Source organism: Arachis hypogaea, chromosome 7, assembly GCF_003086295.3.
Source record: "Arachis hypogaea cultivar Tifrunner chromosome 7, arahy.Tifrunner.gnm2.J5K5, whole genome shotgun sequence".
In the NCBI taxonomy this organism is placed as follows: domain Eukaryota; kingdom Viridiplantae; phylum Streptophyta; class Magnoliopsida; order Fabales; family Fabaceae; genus Arachis; species Arachis hypogaea.
The window spans coordinates 61443156-61453125 of NC_092042.1; the positions used below are offsets into that span (position 1 = coordinate 61443156).

Sequence of the window (9970 nt, forward strand, 5' to 3'; positions counted from 1 at the left end):
TGGTTGTGGCCTCCCAACACCAAACTTAGAGTTTGATTGTGGGGGCTCTGTTTGACTCTGTATTGAGAGAAGCTCTGCATGCTTACTCTCCTTTATTACAGAAGGATAGCCGTGTGCCTGAAACACAAGGTAGTCCCCATTCAATTGAAGGACTAATTCTCCTCTGTTAACATCTATCACAGCTTCTGCTGTGGCTAGGAAGGGTCTTCCAAGGATGATGCATTCATCCTCCTCCTTCCTAGTGTCTAAGATTATAAAATCAGCAGGAATGTAAAGGCCTTTAACCTTTACCAACATGTCCTCTACTGATCCATAAGCTTGTCTTACTGACTTGTCTGCCAATTGTAATGAGAATAAGGCAGGCTGTACCTCAATGATCCCCAGCTTCTCCATTACAAAGAGTGGCATAAGATTTATGCCTGACCCTAGATCACACAGAGCCTTTTCAAAGGTCATGGTGCCTATGGTACAGTGTATTAAGAATTTCCCAGGATCTTGTTTCTTTTGAGGTAGAGTTTGCTGAACCCATGTATCAAGTTCACTAATGAGCAAGGGAGGTTCACCTTCCCAAGTCTCATTACCAAATAACTTGGCATTCAGCTTCATGATGGCTCCTAGATATTGAGCAACTTGCTCTTCAGTTACATTTTCATCCTCTTCAGAGGAAGAATAGTCTTCAGAGCTCATGAATGGCAGAAGGAGATTTAGTGGAATCTCTAGGGTCTCTATATGAGCCTCAGATTCCTTTAGGTCCTCAATAGGGAACTCCTGCTTGTTTGAGAGATGTCCCAGGAGGTCTTCCTCACTAGGATTTTCGTCCTTCTCCTCCCTTTTGCATTCGGCCATATTGATTACATCAATGGCCTTGCACTCTCCTTTTAGATTTTCTTCTGTATTGCTTGGGAGAATACTGGGAGGAGTTTCAGTGACTTTCTTACTCAGCTGACCCACTTGTGCCTCCAAATTTCTAATGGAGGATCTTGTTTCACTCATGAAACTTAAAGTGGCCTTAGACAGATCAGAGACTATATTTGATAAGTTAGAGGGGATCTGTTCAGAATTCTCTGTCTGTTACTGAGAAGATGATAGAAAAGGCTTGTTAGTGCTTAGCCTGTTTCTTCCACCATTACTAAAGCCTTGTTGAGGCTTTTGTTGATCCTTCTATGAGAAATTTGGATGATTTCTCCATGATGAATTATAGGTGTTTCCATAAGGTTCACCCATATAATTAACCTCTGCCATTGCAGGGTTCTCAGGATCATAAGCTTCTTCAGAAGCTGCCTCTTTAGTACTGTTGGATGCATTTTGCCATCCATTCAGACTTTGAGAAATCATGTTGACTTGCTAAGTCAACACTTTGTTCTGAGCCAATATGGCATTCAGAGCATCAATTTCAAGAACTTCCTTCCTTTGAGACATCCCATTATTCACGGAATTCCTCTCAGAGGTGTACATGAATTGGTTATTTGCAACCATGTCAATAAGTTCTTGAGCTTCTGTAGGAGTTTTCTTTAGGTGAATGGATCCACCTGCAGAATGGTCCAATGACATCTTGGAAAACTCAGATAGACCATAATAGAATATATCTAATATGGTCCATTCTGAAAACATGTTTGAAGGACACTTTTTGGTCATCTGCTTGTATCTTTCCCAAGCTTCATAGAGGGATTCACCATTTTTTTGCTTGAAGGTCTGAACATCCACTCTAAGCTTGCTCAGCTTTTGAGGAGGAAAGAATTTATCCAAGAAGGTCGTGACCAGCTTATCCCAGGAGTCCAGGCTATCTTTAGGTTGTGAGTCCAACCATTTTCTAGCTCTGTCTCTTACAACAAAAGGGAAAAGCATGAGCCTGTAGACTTCAGGATCTACTCCATTCGTCTTTACAGTCTCACAAATCTGCAAGAACTCAGTTAAAAACTAATAAGGATCTTCAGATGGAAGTCCATAAAACTTGCAGTTCTGTTGCATTAAAGCAACTAATTGAGGTTTCAGCTCAAAATTGTTTGCTCCAATGGCAGGAATGGAGATGCTTCTTCCATCAAACTTGGACGTGGGTTTAGTAAAATCACCAAGCATCCTCCTTGCATTATTGTTGTTGGGTTCGGCTGCCATCTCCTTCTCTTGTTCAAAAATTTCAGAAAGGTTATCTCTGGATTATTGTAATTTAGCTTCTCTTAGTTTCCTCTTCAGAGTCCTTTCAGGTTCTGGATCAGCTTCAACAAGAGTGTCTTTTTCTTTGTTCCTGCTCATATGAAAGAGAAGAGAAAAAGAAAAAGGAAGAGGAATCCTCTATATCTGGACAAAGAGGATCCTTATTATTAATAGAAGAAGAAAGGGGATAGGAGTGAAGAAGAATGAATAGTCTGAATAAAGGGTAAATGTATGGGTAGTGATTTGAGATGAAGAGAGGTGAAGAGAAGTGTTAGTAAATAAATAAATAAATAGAAGAAGAGAAGAGAGAGAGAACTCGAAAATAATTTTGAAAAAGTAGTTAATGATTTTCGAAAATTAAAGATAAGATATAATTAAAATTAAAATTTAAAACAATTAAAAAGAATTTTTGAAAAGGAGATGAGATATTTTCGAAAATTAAAGAGGGAAAAGTAGTTAGGTGGTTTTGAAAAAGATAAGAACCAAACAAAAAGTCAAATAACTGAAAAAGATATTAAAATCAAATTTGAAAAGATAAGAAGATAAGAAGTTAGATAAGATATTTTGAAATCAAATTTTTGAAAAAGATAAATTTTGAAAAAGATATGATAAAAAGATAAGATAAGAAGATATGATAAAAAGATAGGATAAAAAGATAAGATTTTTAAGAAAAAGATATTTTGAAAAAGATTTAATTTTTTTAAAATTAAAATTAATTACTTAACTAACAAGAAACTATAAGATAAGATTCTAGAAATTAAAGATTGAACCTTTCTTAACAAGAAAGTAACAAACTTCAAATTTTTGAATCAATCATATTAATTGTTAGCATAATTTTTGAAAATAAAGATAAAACTAAGAAAAATATTTTTGAAAAATATTTTAAAGGATTTTCGAAAATTAAAAAGAAAAATGAAAAAGATTTAATTTTTTTTGAAAAAGTTTTAAAAAAATAAGATTTTTAAAATTGAAAATTTGACTTGACTTGTAAGAAACAACTAATTTTTAAAATTTTTGACTAAGTCAACTCAAATTTTCGAAAATTAAGGAAAAGATATTTTTTTGATTTTTTTGAATTTTTAATGATGAGAGAGAAAAACAACAAAAATGACTCACAACATGAAAATTATGAATCAAAACTCATGATGCATGCAAGAACACTATGAATGTTAAGATGAACACCAAGAACACTTTGAAGATCATGATGCAAAGAAAACATGCAAGACACCAAACTTAGAATTCTTTAATGCATGGACACTATGAATGCAAAAATGCATATGAAAAACAACATACAACACAAAACAAGAAAACATCAAGATCAAACAAGAAGACTTTGTCAAGAACAACTTGAAGATCATGAAGAACACCATGAATGCATGAATTTTCGAAAAATGCAAAAATTTTTTTTAAAGCATGCAATTGACACCAAACTTAAAAATTGACTCAAGACTCAAACAAGAAACATAAAATATTTTTGGTTTTTATGATTTTATGATTTTTTTGTATTTTTATTATTTTTTTTCGAAAATTATATTTTTGAAAAACGAAAATAAAGAAAAAATTTTTGAAAGATTTTTGAAAACTTTTTTAAAAGGAAAATAAAAAGAAAATTACCTAATCTGAGCAACAAGATGAACCGTCAGTTGTCCATACTCGAACAATCCCCGGCAACGGCGCCAAAAACTTGGTGCACGAAATTGTGATCATCAACTATGGCTCCAATAATTTGGTAGCTCTCACACGTGAATTACACTTAGTCACAACTCCGCACAACTAACCAGCAAGTGCACTGGGTTGTCCAAGTAATACCTTACGTGAGTAAGGGTCGATCCCACGGAGATTGTTGGTATGAAGCAATCTATGGTCATCTTATAGATCTCAGTCAGGCTGATTCAAATGTGATTGGATTAGATAATTAAAAGATAAATAAAATAGGATAGAAATACTTATGTAAATTAATGGTGGGAATTTCAGATAAGCGTATGGAGATGCTTGTCCCTGTTGAATCTCTGCTTTCCTACTGCTTTCATCCAATCCTTCTTACTCCTTTCCATGGCAAGCTGTATGTAGGGCATCACCATTGTCAATGGCTACATCCCATCCTCTCAGTGAAAATGGTCCAAATGCTCTGTCACAGCACGGAATTAGCTGTCGGTTCTCAATCAGGTTGGAATAGAATCCCGTGATTCTTTTACGTCTGTCACTAATGCCCAGCCTTCAGGAGTTTGAAGCTCGTCACAGTCATTCAATCCCAGAATCCTACTCGGAATACCACAGACAAGGTTATACTTTCTGGATTCCCATGAATGCCGCCATCAATTCTAGCTTATACCACGAAGATTCTGATCAAGGAATCCAAGAGATATGCGCCCGGCCTAAGGTAGAACGGAAGTGGTTGTCAATCATGCGCATTCATAAGTGAGAATGATGATGAGTGTCACGGATCATCACATTCATCAAGTTGAAGTGCAACGAATGTCTTAGAACAGGAATAAATCGAATTGGATAGAAAATAATAGTAATTGCATTAAAACTTGAGGTACAGCAGAGCTCCACACCCTTAATCTATGGTGTGTAGAAACTCTACCGTTGAAAATACATAAGTGAAAGAGGTTCAGGCATGGCCGAATGGCCAGCCCCCAAATGTGGTCACAAGATCGAATGATCAAAGACTACTAATACACTAGTAAAAAGTTCTATTTATACTAAACTAGCTACTAAGGTTTATAGAAGTAAGTAATTGATGCATAAATCCACTTCCGGGGCCCGCTTGGTGTGTGCTTAGGCTGAGCTTGATCTATCCACGAGCTGAGACTTCTCTTGGAGTTGAACGCCAAGTTGTAACGTGTTTTGGGCGTTCAACTCTGGTTCGTGACGTGTTTCTGGCGTTTGACTCCAGAATGCAGCATGGAACTGGCGTTGAGCGCCAGTTTACGTCATCTAATCACGAATAAAGTATAGACTATTATATATTGCTAGAAATCTCTGGATGTCTACTTTCCAACGCCATTGAGAGTGCGCCATTTGGAGTTCTGTAGTTCCAGAAAATTTTTTTCGAGTGCAGAGAGGTCAGATTCCAATAGCATCAGCAGTCCTTTGTCAGCCTCCTATCAGGTTTTGTTCAGGTCCCTCAATTTCAGCCAGAAAATACCTGAAATCATAGAAAAACACACAAACTCATAGTAAAGTCCAGAAATGTGAATTTAGCATAAAAACTAAGGAAAACATCCCTAAAAGTAACTAGATCATACTAAAAACTACCTAAAAACAATGCCAAAAAGCGTATAAATTATCCGCTCATCAGGGATCACCTTCTTCTTGGCCACAACTTCATAGAAGTTGTCTTGATGGGCTTTTGAGATGAATCTCTCCATCTCCCATGACTCGGAGGTGGAAGCTTTTGTCTTTCCTTTCCTCTTTCTAGAGGTTTCTCCGGTCTTAGGTGGCATCAATGGTTATGAAAAAACAAAAAAGCTATGCTTTTACCACACTAAACTTAGAATGTTGCTCGTCCTCGAGCAAAAGAAGAAAGAATAGAAGAAGAAGAAGAATATATGGAGGATAGAGAGAGATGTGTGGGTTTTGGCCAAGGGGGAGAAGAGAGGGTTGTGTTGTGTGAAAATGAAGAAGGATAGAGGGGTTTATATAGTGGAGGGAGATGGTAGTAGGTTCGGTTATTTAGGGTGGGTTTGGGTGGGAAAGAGATTTTGAATTTGAAGGTGGGTGGGGTTTGTGGGGAAGAGTGGATGGATGTGAGTGGTGAAGAGGTGATGGGGAAGAAAGATTGAGGTGATTGGTGAAGGGTGCTTGGGGAAGAGTGTTATTGGATTGTGTGAAGAGGAGAGAAGGTGAGTTGAGGTAGGTGGGGATCCTGTGGGGTCTACAGATCCTGAGGTGATCCTGTGGGTTCCACAGATCCTGAGGTGTCAATGATGAATCATCCCTGCACCAATTAGGCGTGTAAAACGCCCTCTGCCTGCAATCCTGGCATTTAACGCCAGACTGAAGCTTGTTTCTGGCGTTAAACGCCCAAATGTAGCATGTTTCTGCCGTTTAACGCCAGCTCGATGCTTGTTGTTGGCGTTAAACGCCAGCTTTCCTCAAGGTGCAATCATGGCGTTTAAACGCCAGATTGCTGCTTGTTTCTAGTGTTCAACGCCAGATTCATGCTCTGTTCTGGTGTTGAACACCAGCCAGATGCTCCTTACTGGCGTTTAAACGCTAGTAAGCTCTTCTTCCAGGGTGTGTTGTTTCTTCTGCTGATTTTGATTCTGTTTTTAATTTTAGTAATTGTTTTGTGACTCCACATGATCATGAACCTAATAAAACATAAAAGAACAATAAAAATAAAAATTGGGTTGCCTCCCAATAAGCACTTCTTTAATGTCAATAGCTTGACAGTGAGCTCTCATGGAGCTCACAGATGTTCAGAGTATTGTTGGGACCTCCCAACACCAAACTTAGAGTTTGAATGTGGGGTTTCAACACCAGACTTAGAGTTTGGTTGTGGCCTCCCAACACCAAACTTAGAGTTTGATTGTGGGGGCTTTGTTTGACTCTGTATTAAGAGAAGCTTTTCATGCTTCCTCTCCATGGTTATAGAGGAAGATCCTTGAGCATTAAACACAAGGTAGTCCCCATTCAATTGAAGGACTAGCTCTCCTCTGTCAACATCAATCACAGCTCCTACTGTGGCTAGGAAGGGTCTTCCAAGGATGATGGATTCATTCTTATCCTTCCCAGTGTCTAGGATTATGAAATCAACAGGGATGTAAAGACCTTTAACCTTCACTAACACGTCCTCTACCAATCCATAACCTTGTTTTATTGACTTATCTGCCATCTCTAATGAGAATGTGGCAGCCTGTACCTTAAAGATCCCCAGTTTCTCCATTACAGAGAGTGACATAAGATTTATACCTGACCTCAGGTCACACAGAGCCTTCTCAAAGGTCATGGTGCCTATGGTACAGGGTATTAAGAATTTATCAGGATCTTGTTTCTTTTGAGGTAGAGTTTGCTGAACCCATGTATCTAGTTCACTAATGAGCAGGGGAGGTTCACCTTCCCAAGTCTCATTACCAAACAACTTGGCATTCAGCTTCATGATGGCTCCTAGATATTGAGTAACTTGCTCTTCAGTTACATCTTCATCCTCTTCAGAGGAAGAATAGTTCTTAGAGCTCATGAATGGCAAAAGGAGGTTCAATGGAATCTCTATGGTCTTTATATGAGCCTCAAAATTCTTTAGGTCCTCAATAGGGAACTCCGTCTTGTCTGGGAGACATCCCATGAGGTCTTCCTCATTAGGATTCACGTCCTCCCCTTCCTCTCTAGGTTTGGCCATTTTGATTATGTCAATGGCCTTGCACTCTCTTTTTGGATTCTCTTTAGTATTGCTTGGGAGAGTACTATGAGGAGTTTCAGTAATTTTCTTACTCAGCTGGCCCACTTGTGCTTCCAGATTTCTGATGGATGACCTTATTTCACTCATGAAACTTATAGTGGCTTTAGACAGATCAGAGACTATGTTTGCTAAGCTAGAGGAGCTCTGCTCAGAATACTCTGTCTGTTGCTAAGATGATGATGGAAAAGGCTTGTTATTGCTAAGCCTATTTCTTCCACCATTATTAAAGCCTTGTTGGGGCTTTTGTTGATCCTTCCATGAGAAGTTTGGATGATTTCTCCATGAAGAATTATAGGTGTTCTCATAGGGTTCACCCATGTAATTTACCTCTGCCATTGTAGGGTTCTCAGGATCATAAGCTTCTTCTTCAGAAGATGCCTCTTTAGTATTGTTGGACACATTTTGCCATCCATTCAGACTTTGAGAAATCATGTTGACTTGCTGAGTCAACATTTTGTTCTGAGCCAATATGGCATTCAGAGCATCAATTTCAAGAACTCTCTTACTCTGAGGCGTCAAATTACTCACAGAATTCCTCTCATAAGTGTACATTAATTGGTTATTTGCAACCATGTCAATGAGTTCTTGAGCTTCTGCAGGCATTTTCTTTAGGTGAATGGATCCACCGGCAGAATGGTCCAGTCACATCTTGGAGAACTCAGATAGACCATAATAGAATATATCTAAAATGGTCCACTCTGAAAGCATGTCAGAAGGACACCTTTTGGTCATCTGCTTGTATCTTTCCCAAGCTTCATAGAGGGATTCACCATCTTTTTGTTTGAAGGTCTGAACATCCACTCTAAGCTTGCTCAGCTTTTGAGGAGGAAAGAACTTAGCCAAGAAGGCCGTGACCAGCTTATCCCTAGAGTCCAGGCTATCTTTAGGTTGTGAGTCCAACCATGTTCTAGCTCTGTCTCTTATAGCAAAAGGGAAAAGCATGAGCCTGTAGACTTCAGGATCTACTCCATTAGTCTTAACAGTCTCACAGATCTGCAAGAACTCAGTTAAAAACTGATAGGGATCTTCTGTTGGAAGTCCATGAAACTTGTAGTTCTGTTGCATTAGAGCAACTAGTTGAGGTTTCAACTCAAAATTGTTTGCTCCAATGGCAGGGATTGAGATGCTTCTTCCATCAAATTTGGAAGTAGCTGTAGTATAGTCATCAAGCATCCTCCTTGTGCCTCCACCATTATTATTGGGTTCGGCCATGTCTCTCTCTTTTTCGAGATTCTCTGTAAGGTTTTCTCTGGATTGTTGTGCTTTAGCTTCTCTTAGCTTCTTCTTCAGAGTCTTTCAGGTTCAGGATCTGCTTCAACAAGAATGTCCTTGTCCTTGCTCCTGTTCATATGAAAAAGAAGAGAATAGAAAAGAAAAAGGAATCCTCTATGTTACAGTATATAGATTCCTTTATGTGAGTAGAAGAAGAAGAATAGAAGAATGAGAAGAGAGAAATTCGAACACAGAGGAGAAGAGAGGGTTCGAATTTTTAGAAGAAGAGAAGAGTGTTAGTAAATAAATAAATAAATAGAATGAGGTGAGAGAGAGGAGTTTTCGAAAATTGTTTTTGAAAAATGGTTAGTGATTTTCAAAAATTAAAAGAATAATTAAAATTAAAATTTGAAACAATTAGTTAATTGAAAGAATTTTGAAAAAGAGGGAGATGATTTTCAAAAATTAGAGAGAGAAAAGTAGTTAGGTGGTTTTGAAAAAGATAAGAAATAGTCAAACAAAAAGTCAATTAGTTAGTTGAAAAAGATTTGAAAATCAATTTTGAAAAGATAAGAAGTTAGAAAAGATTTTTGAAATTGATTTTGAAAACAAGATATGATTGAAAAGATATGATTGAAATTTATTTTGAAAAAGATTTGATTTTTAAAATTAAAATTGATTACTTGACTAAAAAGAAACTAAAAGATATGATTCTAGAATTTAAAGATTGAACCTTTCTTAACAAGAAAGTAACAAACTTCAAATTTTTGAATTAATCACATTAATTGTTAGTAAAGTTTTTGAAAATTATGAAATAAAATTAAGAAAAAGATTTTAAAAATCAAAATTTTTTTAAAAAATATTTTCGAAAATATAAAGAAAAATGAAAAAGATTTGATTTTTGAAAAAAAATTTGAAAAGATAAGATTTTTAAAATTGAAATATTGACTTGACTAATAAGAAACAACTAATTTTAAAAATTTTTGACTAAGTCAACCCAAAGATTTCAAAAATTATGAGTAAAACAAGGAAAATATATTTTTTTGATTTTTTTTAATTTTTAATGATGAGAGAGAAAAACACAAAAATGACTCACAACATGAAAGTTATGAATCAAAACACATGATGCATGCAAGAACACTATGAATGTCAAGATGAACACTAAGAACACTTTAAAAATCAAGATGAACATTAAGACTT

The 9970-nt window shown here is 36.8% G+C and overlaps 1 non-coding gene across 1 annotated transcript; it reads left to right on the forward strand.

The window, feature by feature from the left end:
* Positions 1 to 8260: 8260 nt before the first annotated feature.
* LOC112704607 (small nucleolar RNA R71) lies at positions 8261 to 8368 on the forward strand. Its single transcript, XR_003155224.1, has one exon. It is a non-coding gene; the product is annotated as a small nucleolar RNA R71 (small nucleolar RNA).
* The last annotated feature ends 1602 nt before the right edge of the window (positions 8369 to 9970 follow it).